This window comes from Bombus pyrosoma, linkage group LG13, assembly GCF_014825855.1.
Source record: "Bombus pyrosoma isolate SC7728 linkage group LG13, ASM1482585v1, whole genome shotgun sequence".
NCBI classification, from domain to species: Eukaryota; Metazoa; Arthropoda; class Insecta; order Hymenoptera; family Apidae; genus Bombus; species Bombus pyrosoma.
This window is the reverse complement of record NC_057782.1, coordinates 9996345-10014641: the sequence shown is the minus strand read 5'-3', so window position 1 is coordinate 10014641 and position 18297 is coordinate 9996345. Positions and strand designations below refer to the sequence as shown.

Genomic DNA, 18297 nt, shown 5'->3' with positions numbered 1-18297 from the left:
CCGAACTCGGTAACTGATTGCGTCACGTGTTTATCACGTAATCAAAGTTTGATCGTGAATGATTTATGCTTTACATAACGAACGTTTAACAAAACCAGCCAAAGGAGAATAATGGAAGCATCGGAGATGTTGACGCGTTCGAAAACACGGAAGCTGTAATTCAATTGTTGCGATATGTAAAAATCTCTGCGCAGATTAAAAGCTAATACGAGGAATCGCGTTATACGGTAACCTGTCAAGCAGCTGCAAGAACAGTGTCAAACAAATGTGTACATTAGTCGTTCGTAACGCATTAACAATGCGGAATAAAATTTCCACGTTGTTGGTGATAAAAAAAACAAGCGTGTTGTTACAGTCAAACATGGATCGACGTCGTACGTATTGTGTCGCAATGAATTTTCAAATGGTTTTAAATGATCTTCCTTCTTTTGTGAGCAAATATCTTTTATACCATTGAAATGTACATCCTTCTATAAAAATTTATTCACACAGTTACTTGTTTGATAATGCGAAATAATATCTTCATAAAGACAGAAATTACTTGAATAATAAAGAAAGTATCTGATCGCGGAATAAGAAAATACGATCGATGGATAAGCAAGTCGCTTTATATCGTCGTACCATTGATATTATATGACGAAATAAATAATTTAATTTATAAATATCGGATTATGGAATAATAAGACGCGACAGAGCAACGGAACGGTGTTAAAATATAATTTACATCATATTTTGCGTTACTGCCTTGCTAGTAGATACTCGAAAACTCGAATAGGAGATATATTACACAAACTAAGTACCACGGGACACCATAAGAAAGACCGCTGTATCGAAAAATTCAAGCCCTTTTATGCAAACTTGACTCGGTCATTGCACTTGAGAGCTAAGTTCTCGGCTCTGGATGAACCGCAGTGTCTAGTTGATGTATCGACCAATCGTTCAACAACCAAGTTGCTGTTTATATTAATCTTCAGGATATAGAAGCTCGAAATTTACAAAGTTGCGAAATGTTCGGACCGCATCGTGCAACGAAACCAATTTGAATCGCGAACACAGCACGAAATTTGCGCTAAATCCTAAAGCGTAACGTCGTAGAACTTGAAAAATTTATGAAATTAAACGGAGGATCTTAGCGAAATAGAAAAGCCTTTAATATTTCGTACTGCGATAACGATTTCGCGATATCTCTGTTATATCTGAAGAAAGAAACACTGATAAGAAGATCGATTAGACGCGAACATCGACGCATTATCGTAACAATTGCATCACGAGTATCGTTATTATTTGTTATTACGATTATCTGGTTTAATTGTGGTAAGAAGAAACGGAATGGCGATCGGCAATTCGATATCCAGTCACGGAATTGTCGCGATAAAGTCTGCATGATGCGGCCAATCTGCGTGACTTTGGAAAATTAATCCAAATGTTGAACGAATCGATCGAAACGAACGCGTAGACGAGCGCAGAGCGCGTATTTTATCGCAAAGTATAGGCATATCGTCGAACTGAAAACACGTATACTCTGTTCGAAAATTTACATGCGGTAAATGAGCCGATTCGCAGAATTATATAAATATCGTTTAATAATTTCTCTCCGAATAGAAATCTGCAAACGAATGATCAAGTCAAAGTTTTTATAATATTCCTCATAAACTTTCCTATTAGCGTCTTATTTTTGTACTTGAAAATTGCAAGTTTGCCGGATGAATAACCGTGATATCAGGTGGTGGTGTACGAATTGTAGAAAGCAATCAGGTTTCAAAAGTTAGTCACGAAGAGTACAATTTTTCCAGCCAAAATAGGTTAATTGAGCAAAGTAATAGCGCGAGCTATACTACGAAGTGAAAGGTCCGGGTTCGAATCACAGTAGAACACACTGAACTGTTATTTTAGATTTACCATTATCCCGAGTTATAGAATGCAGAATGAAATAACTAGACGCAATAGAAAGAAACTACGGTTTCATTTCGTTCGGCTTATTATCCGTCGCGCGCAGTGGAGAGAAGCTTTTAACGGATCGTCCCACTTCATTCTGGCCATTTACATATTTGCATTTATTACCGCTCAATTTATCATGCGGAGTTGAAATTGTTAATCTTCCTATTTACATGCATGCGATTAATTTTCACGACTTTACTGTTCAACAACTCCGCTTCGTTTTACATAATCTTTTTCTTTCGATTTTTCCTCTTTTCGAAAACTACTGTGAAGTTGCGGTATAGCGGAGTTACGCAATGGTCATTTTTATGATGCATTGGGAAAACCTGGATAACGCGATATCGATCATGTTCTTACTGAGTAAATGATGGAATATGATACTTTATGGTTTCGTTGGTACGAAATCCGAATTACGTTTTGTACGTGAAACACGATAGTAATAATATCGATATAACGATAGTGCGTTAATTTTATCACGAATATCAAAAATAACGTTGCTCGCTGATACACTTGCAAGTTTTCTTTGAGAAATTCTTCAAGCGTAATTACACTTTCATAACGAAATAAAAATATAACTCTATACAATTTCGATGAATATTTTAGCAACTGTGTATTTTGCGGTTGTTTCTTGTTTCATAAATATTCGGATCTCACTCGCGGTTAATCTTCGCCAATGCTAGAGTCAATAGAGTTTATGCCGTTTTTAAAAGTGGCGGATATTGAGAAACGGACGAAGCAAGAAGAAAAGTAGGTAATTCGACGCTTGATAGAAATTGCCTGCCGGGGGAAAAAAGGGGGAATGAAAAAAAAAGTTTATGTCATGACTCATAAAATATCGACTAAACGGCGAAGAAAACTTGCAGAAAATCGTTTACGGCGGTTTACCATAAATTACAAAGTTGCTTAAACTATCTACCCACTTGTCTTTTCTCCATAGAACGTAACGCTATTTTCTCCACGGTGCTTCTAAAATGAAAATAAGAAGCTAATTGAAGTAATTCGTTATTTCAATAAATAAATCATCGCGAACGTATTCTTTTTACCTTAGAAGCGACATAGGAAAATTTCCATTAAGAAATCAATCTTCCGAAGGTAATTTTAAACAAGATCCTAATATATAAGAAATAGTCAAACCTGATCTTTATCACGACCTACTATGTGGACATGAAAATAGATCGATGGATCCGATAAGCAAAGAGATACGATCGACCTGGTTACGCTATCGATGATTCAAGGTGTAGCAGTCATTCGAGTCACTCGATGAATTGAGAACAAGTAATCGCGTTAAAGGCTGATAGATATTCACACGGTAAATCGACGATGGAGTCTGTTTTCGAATTGTGCGCCTCTGATACAGCGAATTGCCGGACGTGGTTGACGCGCGCGATTGAAAATAGACGCTTCCGGTTTCTCCTGGACACGTGCACGGGATTCAAGGCACGTAATGTGTGCCACGGAACTTGACCGAACCTCACAAAGCGAGAGTTCAATTGAACAGCCGTTTGCGTTCTTCGCGCGATTTGCAGCTGCGAGCAACCGGCACCGATTACGAATTCGTTTTCAACGCCTCTCGTCTCTCCACTCTATTGTTAATAAGTGATGTTCATTTCCTCTATTAGGATTGGAAAGCGAAACGAAGCGATCCTGGAATTGTTCCCGGACTCGATGCAGTTTCGCAATTACCTTTCTGAAAGATTCTACGGAGAGAGAGAGAGAGAGAGAGAGAGAGAGAAAGAGAGAGTGAAATACTTGAATAAACTTTTTACCCAGATTCTTGGCACAATGAGCCATTTTCATTCGTATTGCTGCGTTGTTTGTATAATAATCGTGTTGCTGTTTGTGGGAATAATTATACGTAATTATATATAATTATCGTACACGATTGTTTCAATTTCTTTTATGGATTTATTATGTCGTTCCACGATCTCCGTGTTATTTTTCGACGATATTGACCTCAAGATATTTATTATCAAATAATATCGATGAACGCGCGAGAAAACTTGCATATAGGAATGATACGAAAAAAAAGTTTCAATTAATTTTATCTCTCGTCTGTTTATGCAAAGTTTGGACAAATACGTGTTAAAATATGTCTTATATCGATTAAAAAAACAATCGTTGCCATTCTAAATCCGAATCGTCTTTACATTTACCTATGTTTCTATCTGCCATTAAGATGAAAATGAAACAGTCCTTGAAATAACATGGACGTAGTACGACGGACTGTTCGAACGAAAGTCACGTTGAGCAAACTTGCTAATTCTATTTGTCGTATCAAGGTAACCAGAGATTGGTGCCAATGAAAAATCGGATACGCGTATCGACGAGTTGACAATTGGAAAATTGCGAATGCAGAATGCTTTCGTATTAGCATTGAGAAAATTTGGAAGAATTATTACTTGTTAACATACGATAAAAATCCTATCAGCCGCGAACGTGTTGAACAGCTTTGTGACGCGGTTGGCCTTATCTTATCACCATGGCCGTTGTGACGTTTGCACCTCAGTTCGTTGTTGAATCTCGTAAGCTTCAAGACACCGATGAACCGAGCACCCGGCCGTTACGTTTCGAGAAATCGCGACTCGCTTCTCGGAAGTGAATGCAGTGCAAGAAGGGTGAAATCAACTTCGTTGATTGCTTTTGATATAACAATGACTATACTATATATGGAACATAGACTCTTAAATATAAAGAGGATAATGGTTCTCTTAATTCTTCCTCTGTCGTATAAACTGTGAACGTTACGTAACGCGAAAGGCACTGTTCTAAATAATATGGAAAAATGATGCCAATGGTCTGTAAACTCGAGATTCTTACATTACCATGGTAATCTAAATTCTGTGCAAAAGAAACTAATAAAACTTACCTAATATCTATGAGAGAAAATCTCAATTTAGAAAATATCTGTGTCATTTTATCCAACGAAGCGGTAACTCTACTTATTATACTTATCACGCACATATTTTTACCATTTGCTAGATGTTTATTGATATCTACACGACAGGAATAGATATCGCGTTTCTCTTTTCTTTTTTTTTAACGTTATTCCGGAGACTTGCAAATTCTAATTGTTAAAATTTCGTTACTAAACTACATGCTACGATAGTTTTGGTACAGTTAAGCGCTATACAAATATTTTTCACACCGATCGTATCTTTTTTCTCATTGTAAAGAAGCAGCGAAAAATAGAACGATGAAGCGGATACCAATGAAAATCGCAATGGTAGTACAGGTTCATTCACTGGAGTCGCGAGATTATAACTTTATTTCGCTGCTATTTGCGCAACAGTGTTCGCCGGTCGTAAAATCGCACGGATAACATTTAATGGATGAAAATGTTAAGCAACGGAACCTGCGATCCTGAGAAACAGTAGGGAATACACGCGCGAGATTACACGGCGGGTGTTCGATGGAAAATGTCAGAGTTGGGTGCGCCGTGGTTTGTTATGTGTTTGTTTGCGTGCTATTGTAACACCGTGCAATGTTAAATGCGAACCAAAGGGACAATCCCCGGGGCGATTGTTCGTTCTGGAACCTTGGTAATCACGAGATTTCGTGAATAAGCGCTCTCCTGGGAATAATTAGAAGCACAGCGAATCCGCGAAAACGGAGAAATATTTTAACGAATCTCGGGAACACTGGCAAAGTTCGTCTTCGACTCTGCTATTATCTACCACTAATTATACCGGAGATCTACCACGAGATCTTCGAAGATCGAGAGAGATCTCGCAGAGACTGTCAAGACATGTTGTCTAAAGCAATCAAGGACAAAGCGTATCGATGTGTATGGAGATCTTCGAATGCAACAAAGGAAACAATAATCGACTCTTCGATTGTTTCAACGTCTCTTCAAACATCTCTATTCGTATAGCTGCTAAACGCTAAAGGCAAATTCGATGGTTCGAAACTCGCGTTTCAATCCCAGTTGACAAACTCTACGGAGAAGTTGAAACCATTTCGAAGCTGGATTGTACGAAAATACCGACGTGTACCAGTCTACAGCTACAGAATTCAATTAAATGGGAGACAGTACGGAATTGTTGGGCGCAAGCAACGGCACTCCGGCAGAGAATGGCAAAGATCTAGGTGCGCTAAAGCGTCTGCGGTGAAATAAAGTATACGTAGAAGGACTGAAACCGTAATCCGGCCAAGCGAGCCAGTCTCTTGACCTGACATTTAATGCTCTTACACAAGTTGCAACTACCCGTTGCTCTTTGTCCGCCAAGATGGTGCTATTCATCGAAACGATACGAGTAGGCCAAAGGGAGGGACGGGCCAATGATTTTATCGTGTCGCGTTTGAATGTGCTCGACGCACCGCAATTTGCTATTTTCCACGGTATATGTACCGTATCAGTTGCGAAATCGATGTTGGTATTGTCTTGTCAGCGGAGATTCGTTGGAACAGACTTTTGCGAATACGACTAGTGACGGTTATTATCGTTATTAGCAGAATCGGATATGAGAATTCATCGAATACGCGTGCAATAAGCACCCTATATAATCAGACACGTGCGAGTTCCACCGTGAAATTGAGATTTCCACGGTTCTAGAGGCACGGCAAGCAGATATGGGAAACCTCGCCGGTTACAACGATGGATTGTTCGCACTGGCGAGTCGTGTTCGTCAGGGATTCCAATTCTGAAATTGATTAAATCGTTTGACTTGCGGTGGTACACATCCGGTGCTTACCACCAACTACAAATCCGAAACACTTGCTAACTTTGATAGATTCGAAATCGAGTTTGACCGGAACAGAATATGTGCGACGATGTCTCGTAGACGTACGTATACGTTGTACAAGGTTTAATTGGAGTTAAGTGAAAAGAATTACTATGTGGTAAACAAATTAAGTATAGTGGTGCCGATGTCACGGCACTGGCTGATGAAGGAAATCGAATAACTGGAGAATGAAAAGAGACAATTTTAACCTGTGTTTCTTCGCGATACAGAAGAAAAACATGAGAATTAATGGTACGATGATTCAGAGTGTGTCCACTATCTTTAACTGCTGCTCAGCAGCGAGACCGTTCTCAAAATATTTAATTATACGACCAGTAGGTGAGGCTGCTTTCAACCGTGGAATCTTTTCCAAGTTCTGGCAAATAATCTTTCTTTAAAAACAAGAAATAAAGTGGATTCCTATGTAAAGAAGCTTTTCAAAAAATTATCTTCGAGAGATAAGTAATCTAAGCGACTGGTTAACTGGTGCGCGGTTTAATGGGTTAACGGGTTTCGTTCGATGCGACGACTTTCGACTATCGTGGCGAATCAACGATCAGGAGAGAACCGAGTAACTTGCAGGATCAGAAATGAAACATTATGATCGCACGGGCCTCGTGTGTTGCGTGGGTCATTGAGAGTGTCACGCGTGACGTGGGAGCGTGTGTACGCAGAGGTATGTCAGAGAAAATACGGCGGAAACACGCACCAGCCGGAGGCACCAGCCAGGGAAAAGAATGAAAGAGAAGGGACATCGTCGAGGAGAAAAGAAGACCACGTACAAGCCAGACGGCAATTTTTCTAATTTGTTGCTATCCTCAGACAAGTAGAATTATGGCATGGGAGAGTCTGCTACTAGAAACCCACTGAGAATATACTACATTTATATCATATTAGTACAGGAAAATATTATTTTATTATATGATTTTGATACTTGAATTTATATGCTGTTTGGTATTAAAAGAGTCGTTATTATTGAAATAACGATCAATCGGTATTAACTAATAAATGAGATAGAGACAAGGTAATGGATAAAACAAACGATTCGTGGAATGTATATACTTTTTCCAAATTTACAAAATACTTTGTACGTTTATCGCTAGTTTCCTGAATTATCTTTTTATTTACTACGAGGGAAATGTGCAATGGTAGTTATGCTCGCTGTAGAATAATTTTATGGCTAGGATATAATGGAGAAATTGAACAAAAGGATCGCGAAGGACGACGAAGAATGCATTCCATACATTGCTTCGAAATGACTCGTCTCTACTTCTTTTATAAACCACAGGATTTTCTCAAACATATCGGCTTAATGAATCTTTGATCGGTCATTGCGCCTATGCTAAGAAGTATTTCTAAAAATAACGTGATGTTACTTGAAAATTATGATTTTTAAAAAATAGGAAATACGTTGCATTATGCTTGCCCGAATAAAAATTTTTAATTTCCGATAAATGAGTAAACATCCGCGCTATGACAAATGCAGTTCCTTGAAAACTACGAATTATAGGAATCCAATATTCCACCTGCCAACTGCATTTTTCATCCACTTCCTACAGATACCATTTTGCTTTTAGATCCATACACTGGAATATATGCACACACATACTGAAGGATGGTAGAGGACCAAGCAGGAGAAAGAAGTAAACGTTGCCGGCGAGTCGAAATCTTGTATTCGCTGGACTAAGCCGAAGATATTTATCAGCAGAGATTAAAACGGGACTTTCCGTGTGTAACTGCATAAATTTAACTTTCCTGCTACGTATACGCACCAACACATATCCAGATACCGTAACTTTTCGGTCCGGTCGACGAGTACCACGAGCAGCATCCACGAGACAAGAATTAATATGACAATCTCTGCGACTTAAATCTCGAATCGTCCTCGAATGAACAATATTCGAGTATATTGCAAGCAACACAAAATACTATACTATACTATTTATAACACAAAAGATATTAAATTATATTACTGCGTTATTATCTGTATTCTATATATTCGTAAGCTCATAGTTATAGAATTGAAACGATTAATACCTTTGATGATTCATATTCTAAAATGTTTATCAACGGGGGAACAATTTAGAATTGTAATTTACAGTTCGCAATTTATATTTTACAGTGCAATAATTTATCTTAACTCGATATGTCGTTTATTATCGAGCAATTTACATGCTACCACGTGTGTATGACTCAGAATCGAACAGAGCTTATCAAGGTATTCCTTTTCTTTCCTGTCGTTATCGCGATTAATTGTTTGTACAGGCAATATCAGTTAATAAAACATTCCGACAGATGCTTAACTGCTAATATCGCTCGTAAAGGCGTTACAAGTAAACGTAAAGATTCGATTTTACGATGCTATTAGGTTTAGAATTAAGGAAGCAAGTAACAGGAATTATAACGAGGATAATGAAAGGCGTAAAAACAATCTTTGCCTATCAGATACGATTCATATAATGTAATAAGCAGAAGCGTAAATTATTTAAATTCGATTTTTCGCGATGTTTGTGCAGAAAGCGAGCGGAGGATTTCATGCATTAAACAGCTGACAGTTTTGTATCAGCGATAAAGCTATTCTATCTGATAACGATAAACGAAGGTTAGAAGAAGGATTTCGACGATGACGAAGATACGGAACTTCAAAGGCTTGGAAATATTCAACAAATATTAAGAAACAATCGAAAAGTTAAATACGAATAGTACGTTCCCTTGGATTATATTAAAATTTCAGCTGGAAACTCTTTGGTTTAAATATGCAAATCTATGTTTAACTACTTAATATTTACAACATCTACATAATGCTACTTTTCGAAAATATTATCGATATGAGGGCGGGAATAAACGAAAATCTTTTGAGAAGATATCGCTCGCGAATATTTTATGTCATTCGTGAGGCGCAAGTTCAATTATTTATGACTTAACAATAAGTATCGTCCAACAAAATCTCCATTAGTATAATATCGAAATCCTTGAAGGAATATTCCTCGAAATTTCAGGAAACTCCGCAATTTATAATATTTTAATTCCATTAAAATGCCATTAAAATTCCATTAAAGTATTATAAATTCATTCTTCGCTCATAATACGCTCACACATAAGTTCACTCTTTTTTGCAAGTATTTCTACTCAATCCATCACGAAACAACAGCCTGCATTAAGCTTCTAGTTGAAACAACCCAGCCACGATAAGATCATCACATGTTAACGACGTTTAATCGCCATACTATTAATCTCCGCGTTTACGACGATCGCTAAGAGTTTAAAGCACGGTCGAAAACTTTTGACCACGCTATCGCTTTCGATGCAGTTGCCAACACGATAGACTTCCCCTATATTTTCTCATTGAGTGTTGCATATATAATGTATACATACGTGTACGGCCACGGAATCGTTCCGCAACGATGAGAAAAAGCGGATGAGTCAGCTGCTTCTTTCGCAACTTTCTAACGTCATTTACACGCTCGCCAATCCATGTCCGATCGTTCACATGCAACTCCACGACGAACACAAACTATCTATGCAAAACGAACGCGATTCCATGTTTTCGTTGCACGAGAATTGAAGTTCAGGTACACGCGTCATTGGAATCGAAACAAATATTCAAAATCTTTGGTCCGTTCCTCCGAATATCGGCGTAATATTCGAATAAAATTCGACACAAATGTAAAGTCTGCAATGTTTTATAAAACTAGGAATTTTACGCGAGTATTGCGACAATTTTTCGAAAATAGATCGGATGACACAAACGTCTCTCGAATAAAATATCGTGACGAAGTGTCGGAACCTTGTGGCTCGCTATCTGTGGAATGCTACCGACTTAATCAAGCCAACTCGCCTTCGGATTAATGTTTCATAATGAAATTTATGACTCTAAAATTTCAATTGTATCCTAAGGATTCGCGAGAGTTTCATTTCTTGAAAAATTAAAAGGTCGCTAAAGTCCTGGATCGCTTTAATCGCGTTACCTTTGAATGCAAACTGCGAGAAAACGCTACAAAACGTTTCGCGTAATGCCCATGGCAAAACCGGTAACGATCATTTTAAGTCCGAGTTTCGAAGTATCTTGAAATAATTTTTAGAATGTAAATTAATTAAAAAAAAAAAAAAAATCGTACGATTAAAATAAATGCGCTCGTCGTAATACAGACGTTACAAGTAATTTAAACGTTTCTTTCTATATTCTGTGCCTCTATATTAATTAAATAAACGAGACATTTAGAGACGCAGTAATTTATAATCAAAATTCTTCTTTAGAAGTAGCAACTCTATAAAAGACTTTTTGTATTTTCTTTTCCTCTCGTACGTGGCACTCGAGCGGAGCAGGTCGAGTTTCATCAAAGAAAATTGCTGCTTTGATAAAGCCTCGTTTTTCACGTTTTCCTAACGCGCCATTCAAGGCATGAACTTGAAATAATCCAATTACGTTAATTTGACGACTCTCTTCATACAGAATTTCAATAAAGAGGATTCTTCTCCTTTTAGCTGCCTTTTCACAGTCCTTTGAATCTGAAAATTGGACATTATTCCGTGACAACGCCACGAATTGACTTTAAATTCCGTCCGAATACCCAGACTAACAAAAATAATGCATCGAGAATTGTATATAAAATATAAAAAAAATAATGGAACTTTGATCTCTTTCCTTGCTCACATAAATTCACTACTCAGGCTAAGACGCTAGAAATTATGCAGAGAATACTGTCGTACCTTCGCACTATTCTCGATTAAAGTGCTGCTACAAGTTGAACACCTCGCATATTTCAACGCTACAACTACCAACAACTAAAGTATAAACTTGTACCAAAGAAATAAAAAATGAAATGCGAAAAGCCACTCTAGAGACACTATGGAGTTCTATGAGCTCTAGAGCATTAATACGACCTATCGATCACAAAGAAGATATGCAGATAGAAACGTAACGGTTTATAGCGAATTGTCACGGCCTGTATTGTACTTTCTATTGACCGACTACAACCAACTGGAAACATTCTTGAATATATCGGGATCATTTACATGCATCCAGTTCTCTTTTTACGACAGATACTCGCGATTAACTTTGTGGTTAATTGCTCTCGTGGTTCGCACCATTATTATTTAACTTTTATTTCGTCCAAGGAACCATTTTGACTCGATATATACACCACCAGAGATCAAGTCGAACGGTTTCTTGGATACCTGGTCGGGACTCGGCGAAGCGAGTCTAACGAGAGACCCTTAAACTTTAATCACTCTGTTTACCGATACTGTATTCACGTTGTTTGCATGCGTATAATAAACCGTGAATTAAGTATTCGAGAGGAATTTGCAATGTCGTTCAAATTTACTTTTCGCAATTTTCTCTTTAGTAGATTTGGATCGAAGAGTAGTTGGAAGAAATAAAATTTCAGTTTTCGTCATTCCGACCAATTGCAACGTTCCCGGAGTTTCTTTACGCGTCATCCAGTAAATCAATCCTCCTAACTTCTCAAGAAAGACTCATTGTTCGATCCAATTCTAAAAAAAACGTTATTCTATAGTTTAAAAAAATGTCCGAGTATTAGTGAGACAGACTGTATGAAAATGTTACAGTAAGTACAATGGTGAGCAAGTATTAGGTTGTCCGAAAAGTGTCTTTCTTTTACAGACCCGTCTTTCATAACGATGCATCTGTATACAAACATGAAACCTAATCTGTCGAACGTTGTAATCTTTATTTTGATGGAACAAAATGAATCATAAGTAATTCGATAAGATAATATAAAACGGAAAATGTTGTGCATCCATTATTTCCTTATAAAACGGAAGAAACTTTTCAGACGATCTAATACCTTTTGTAGCCATTGTAAAATAGCCATCTACAGTCTGGTCGTGTCATTTGTTTAATCGTGGTCATAAAAATTTGTATTTGCATAGAGATCTGTAGCCTCAAGGACGCATTGTCAGATACGCGAAGGATACTGATTTTTCTGTACTTACTACGAGCAGATCTGAACGTGCTGCTGATGAAGGCGGAAGCAACGAGTCCGCATTATTCTCCCTCTTTCTCTGCCCGGCTCTCGCTGCCCTCTCCTCGACGTGACGGCCACGAGAGAGTAGCCTTTCGAAGTCTTGGCCGGTCACGCTTGTCCACGCGTTCTATATCTTCCTTCTTTTTCTCCCGTGCCTTTCACTCTTTCCCCTTTCTTCCTCTATCACGTGATCTCTGTCCCTCAGTTTTGTCTCTTCCCTTCGATTACGGGGTTCGCACTCTACACCCGCGAGCCACAACACACGGTACCCATGGCGACGCGTTCTCTCGCCATTTACGTTGTCTCTCCTCCTAATGTTCTTCCGTTGCCGATCTACGAAATCGTTCCGTCTCTTTAATTCATTTGCATCGAACGGTATGACACACAACCGACGACCAACGTAGCTACAGAAGACAAAGAAGGTATATACTCGCGAGGTTAAACGTGAACCGATGCGGAATATGAAAATTATGGAGAAAATAAGTAAATATGTTAATAAAAAGACGATATACCTGTTTTACTGACACGTAATTACACCTATACGCCAACTTTTTTAATTACAATGAAATACAGGAAAGTTTACACAAAAGTATTTCTTTGCATCATTACAAACCATAACAAACGTTACTTGTTTACCGAAAAATTCTGCTTCCAAGAAACATTTAGAGCTATTTGGTAATTAGCTGAAGCAGTTTATTACGTATACAGATATTGGTCAAGGTTGCTTATCGGTTTACCGAATCCTTTCTAATATATCAAACAACTTTAACCATTAATCGACCGAAATTTTCGATCCGATCGATCGATTATTTCTTACGACTGGAGAGAATCGATCGTGATCGATATCGAATATATTTGACCGATAGTATATATCCTTCGCACGCCATTGTCATAGCAGTTTCTTTCTTTGTTCAACATTATTAGTCAGCGATTACCGAGTGAACGCTTATCGAGGAGGAAAGTTTTCTGTCGAGGGAACTTGTTGCTTGATTATTTAAATCTGTGAATTTCTTACTTCGATAGCTATAGCGTGGTATCGAGGCAAGCGTTTCTTTCCTCGATACGCGTGTTCATCGAACGAGATCACATAGAAATCGATACTCTAACAAATAGATTTGCAAGCAGGAAAACGTCGGTAACAGATCGACGGACAAACGGTTTAATTATCAAAATGTATCGCAATTATCGACTGAATGGAACAGAATTGCACGGCTGATTGTTAATCATACACTCGTCCGAGTACATAGCCAAACGTTGGATTTCAGACTAACAAGTGCATATATAAGTAGCTAAAAGAGAGAAAAAGTTTCGTTGATGAGAGAATAGCCACTAACAGCGCGAAGAATTTTTTTCGTTAGAAAGCGAAAATTGAAAAGAATTCTTAAAAACTTGCTATGCTTGCTAACTTCGATATCGATACGACACTTAAAATGTTCTAAAAAGGCTACTATATCATTGTAATATTACTTTATTTTATTATTTATAATATTACTTTATTTTATGTATATATATAGTAATTACTACTATTATAACATGATATATGGAATACGACTTGTTACTACAATATCGTGATACACTATCGCATACGTCGGTACGGCAATATTATTATTGACATATAGTGGTAATTACGCTATGGCAATCATAACATCACTACCTTCGTTGCTTCTGTAAACATAATAGTAAGTTTCTGAAATAGCCGATATACTGTGGCAATATACTTGTGGCAATCACCAAACTATTCTCAAACAAATGCAACAGATGAAAATTAAAGAAAATACATCTTTAAAATGTTTCTACGATTTTATGAACCGATAAAAGTCGTCATCGGTAGAGAATCCTGAAATAATCGAAAGAAATACTTTTCGAAAATTCTAGGTATATCAGAGAGAAAGAAAGAGAGGGAGAGAGAGAGAGAAAGATCATAGTAAACATTCCTGAAATAATAAGAAACAATCGTGACGCATATCCGAAATCCATAGACGGAGGTCGACGCAACGTGAAAACCGAGAGACATCGATAATCAACACGCTGCTGACCGAAAAAAAACAATGCTCGCGATTTGGGTTAGGTTGCACAATGAGGCTTTTGTCACAATTCCTTCGTAAAAACAGATAATAAGCTAACCTTCGAAACGTCTGTGCTTGTTGGATGCAAACGAATTAACGATCTGTTGACTTTCGTCTGCTCTACGCAAGAACCGTCACTGGTCGTCTGTCATGTGCACACGTTAATATCGTAGTTGATTTCGTAGTTGGCGGAAGTTTTCAAATTCACTGGTTCGAAGCGCGAACGATATTAAACCTCAACAATGCGCACTATAAGACGCTCGGCGCGAGACTGACTACGCGAGTCGTGCACGTACCCTTGCTGTTTCGGAGTGTCGCGCCGTCTACCAATCAGTGCCACGGATTCCTGCGTAGGTATGCGTCCGCGCATGCGCAACGACGCGTCGAGCGGTCGCTTGCCGATCGCGAGCCCGTGATGCCACTGTTAAGGATAATAGTACTTTCTGAATTATGTATACATATTGCGATTAATAGATCATAATTTAATAGGCCGTATGAGATCTAATATACTAAATAGAAACTTCCATATCGATTATTACCAAAGTTTTTCTTTCTTGTTTATTTCCTTTGTTAAATGTTCCCAATTCTCGAGTACGATCGATTACAGCGGTGTCTCGATTATCGAACGATTGATATGGGCCGAACATATCTCGAATAATCGAAAACTCGAATAATAAGTCGTGCAAGAAATCTGTAAAAAGCATTCGGATCGTTTGTACAGATATTTAAGTTTGATTAGTTATTTAATTGATTGAAAGTTTGATTGCCTTGACAATACCTTGCTATATACACTTTCGTACTCCTTATATTAACTTTCGGAATGTTACTTTCGGAAAAAATGGACTCGAATAATACGAAACCTCGGTTAAACAGATCTCGGATAACCAAAATTCCACTGTGCATTCTTTTCTAAAGGTTTACAATGAACCGTGTGGATTTCGATATAATTATCGGCAGTCACTGGAATGTTCTATTGCTGCTGTATGTGTGATGTGCAATGCCTTGGTGTGCCAGCATGAATAAATCTCTGGAGAGTGTTCTCTTAAGTCTTCTTGGTAAGTTTAATCACCAAATTTATAATATATTCGTCTGAACTTAATATATATATATATACATGAATATATACACAATATACATGTATGATATATTAATTATTATAAAATATATAATATATATATTTTTTATAATACATTCTTTCTGCTTGACTTTTGAAAAATTCAAATAGTCGTAGAAATTAATTTTTAGAAGTAACAAAAGATAAAGGTAGGTGCAACAAAAAATTAATGAGTCCCACCTTCTGCTAGGGACAGCTACTTAAATTAAGTAAAAGCATATTTTTATGCGTCCCGTTTATTAATTACGTGCCACATCACGGACGTAATTTAATCACTCTCTGTCGTGCAATTTTCATTATAAGGAAATAAATTTTCACACACTAAATGTATCCTTTCATGACCAAACTTTCTTTCGGATCACGGTTGTCTTAACGTGTAATTTTGAAACACTCGTACGATTCACCGTGTTATCATCGCGTCGTTCTTTGGTGATTGATGATAAAGGTGACAGAGAGAGAAAAAAAGAAATTATTTTATATCCTTGAAAAATGTAAATAATCGACGAAGAAAGAATTATCGACGAACATATTTCACGTACGCTTGACGTACAGGTTTTTGAAACGAGTATAGAGGACGGGCGCAGGTACGTATTATAGCGCAAACAAAGTTATAAAAATAGTGGAACCAGAAACTCTCTGGAACAGAGTGGAAAAAAACACCGTAACCGTTTCAAACGTTATATCGTGACAAATTTATCAGATATAAATGCAAAGGTATTGCTAGAAAATCGAGGAGCGATCATCAAAATCATTCGTTGAAATATTGCAAGTGACGACAAAAATACAAACGTACGTTTGATTTGTCCGTAAATCGAATTGGAGCAAATCGGATAGATTGTATTTGATTAAAGGGATTGCAATCCTCTGCCAGTGAGAAATTGATTCTGGCCCGCAAGCTATAAAGGAATAGCAATTCGAGTAATTTGCAAAACAAATTAAACGTTTTCGCTGACTATACTTGCTGTGATTTATTATTAACAACGAAAAATTAGAATTACAAGTGTGATAGAATTACAACGATGACTTTAATCTCTCTTAACCTGTTAAACGTGTTGAAAGTACTACTATCCTTTAATGATACTTAATCTTCTTTATTATCAGTCGCGAGTACTCGGAGGATGTTTATAACTAGGAGCTAAAAGTCGTTCCGATAATTACAGTGACTGAAGGTAAACTGCTTAACTGAAATTACTTCTTTTTTTGTACAAATTCTATAGTCGATATTTATTTTCTTAAAATAGAAACAACGTAACAGCTCTAGATTCTCTGAAGGGTACTTTCCGAAGGATTTTTTAAAGATATTGGTTACTACTCATTATAGATACGTTCTGTCCTACTTACGATTAGCGTTCTCACCATGGTCGCTAATAACCTTACAAGGTGCATGTGACCTTAAAAACACGTAATGAGAATAACAACGAAATAGGTGAAAGAACATCGTCACTGTATTTTAATAGTTACGCGATGATCCGTATTTGGATAAATCACGAATTAAGGGTTAATGAACGAAACAAATTGCCGATGCGAATCGACGTTATGCCACGGTTTGGTGCTTCGACGCGAAAGTACGGAGGAGGATGCGCTTTTCCGCATGTGCACGCACGTGTATCTAACAAAACAGGAAAATCTCCGCACCACGGTTCACTACGGTATACACGATTCGCCTCGTTACGTAGGATGAGCCCGAAAATTGTGTTTCCGTAGCAATGAACTAATTACCGTAATAATCAGCGCTGATTAACTTACATAAAATCCTTTCTCTGTAAGCTCGAGCAGCATGGATCGCGCGCTCTTCGCTTCGATTTGATTTGATTACGATAAACAGTCGGTTGTTTGCTTTTCGCCGTTCTTCTGTATTTTCCAAGAAAGTAATTGGTTCAGACATCGTACAATTTTAGGTTACTGTTAGACGGAGAGTGGCCAACATCGGAGAAATTAGAACGACAGCCATGTTTTGGCTGTTAACGCGTTGCTTCGTGCTTGTAATAATACTTTTATTCCGTTTGCTAGATTATTTCATATCTTTAGACTCAAGGTTCTAGAGACAAAAATTATTGCGAGTTTTTATTTGCTCCAAATAGCTGAAAAATTGAGGAAGCGAAACGGAATTGCGTTAACTTGCCTCGTCCTCATGGAATTTCTTAAAAAAACGCGTGGCAAAGTTTAAGAAAAATTACGAGGTTCTATATTCTTATGGAATTACAACCTGATGAAATAACATTCGTCGATAATATTGATTTATTTGTGCTAGAGACCCTTAGTTCGCTATGGCTTTCATAATGCCGTAGCTGTTGCACAACAAAGGACATCATCATACGTGCAAACCGAACTTATACGTACAGATCGATGGTACGTTCTCATAAAGAAATGTCGTCGTCGTCGCGATGCATATTTCATGCCTCGGCTATGCTTTTCCGCAGCGGAAAATTGACGTGAACGAAAGTTCGCGACACAATGTCGCTCGCGTA

The 18297-nt window shown here is 37.7% G+C and overlaps 1 protein-coding gene across 4 annotated transcripts in view; it reads right to left on the bottom strand.

The window, feature by feature from the left end:
• LOC122574404 (mucin-17) overlaps window positions 1–14974 on the bottom strand; it is a 50776-nt gene extending 35802 nt beyond the window's left edge. For 3 of the 4 annotated variants that reach the window (XM_043741968.1, XM_043741964.1, XM_043741970.1), the window contains exons 1-2: window positions 14774–14974; window positions 12618–12982 (exon numbers count right to left, since the gene is read on the bottom strand). The gene's annotated coding sequence lies outside the window, so the exon portion shown is untranslated. Of the gene's footprint in view, window positions 1–12617; window positions 13054–14773 lie in introns of all 4 variants that reach the window. The other variant, XM_043741965.1, reaches the window with a different exon arrangement.
• Window positions 14975–18297: the final 3323 nt, after the last annotated feature.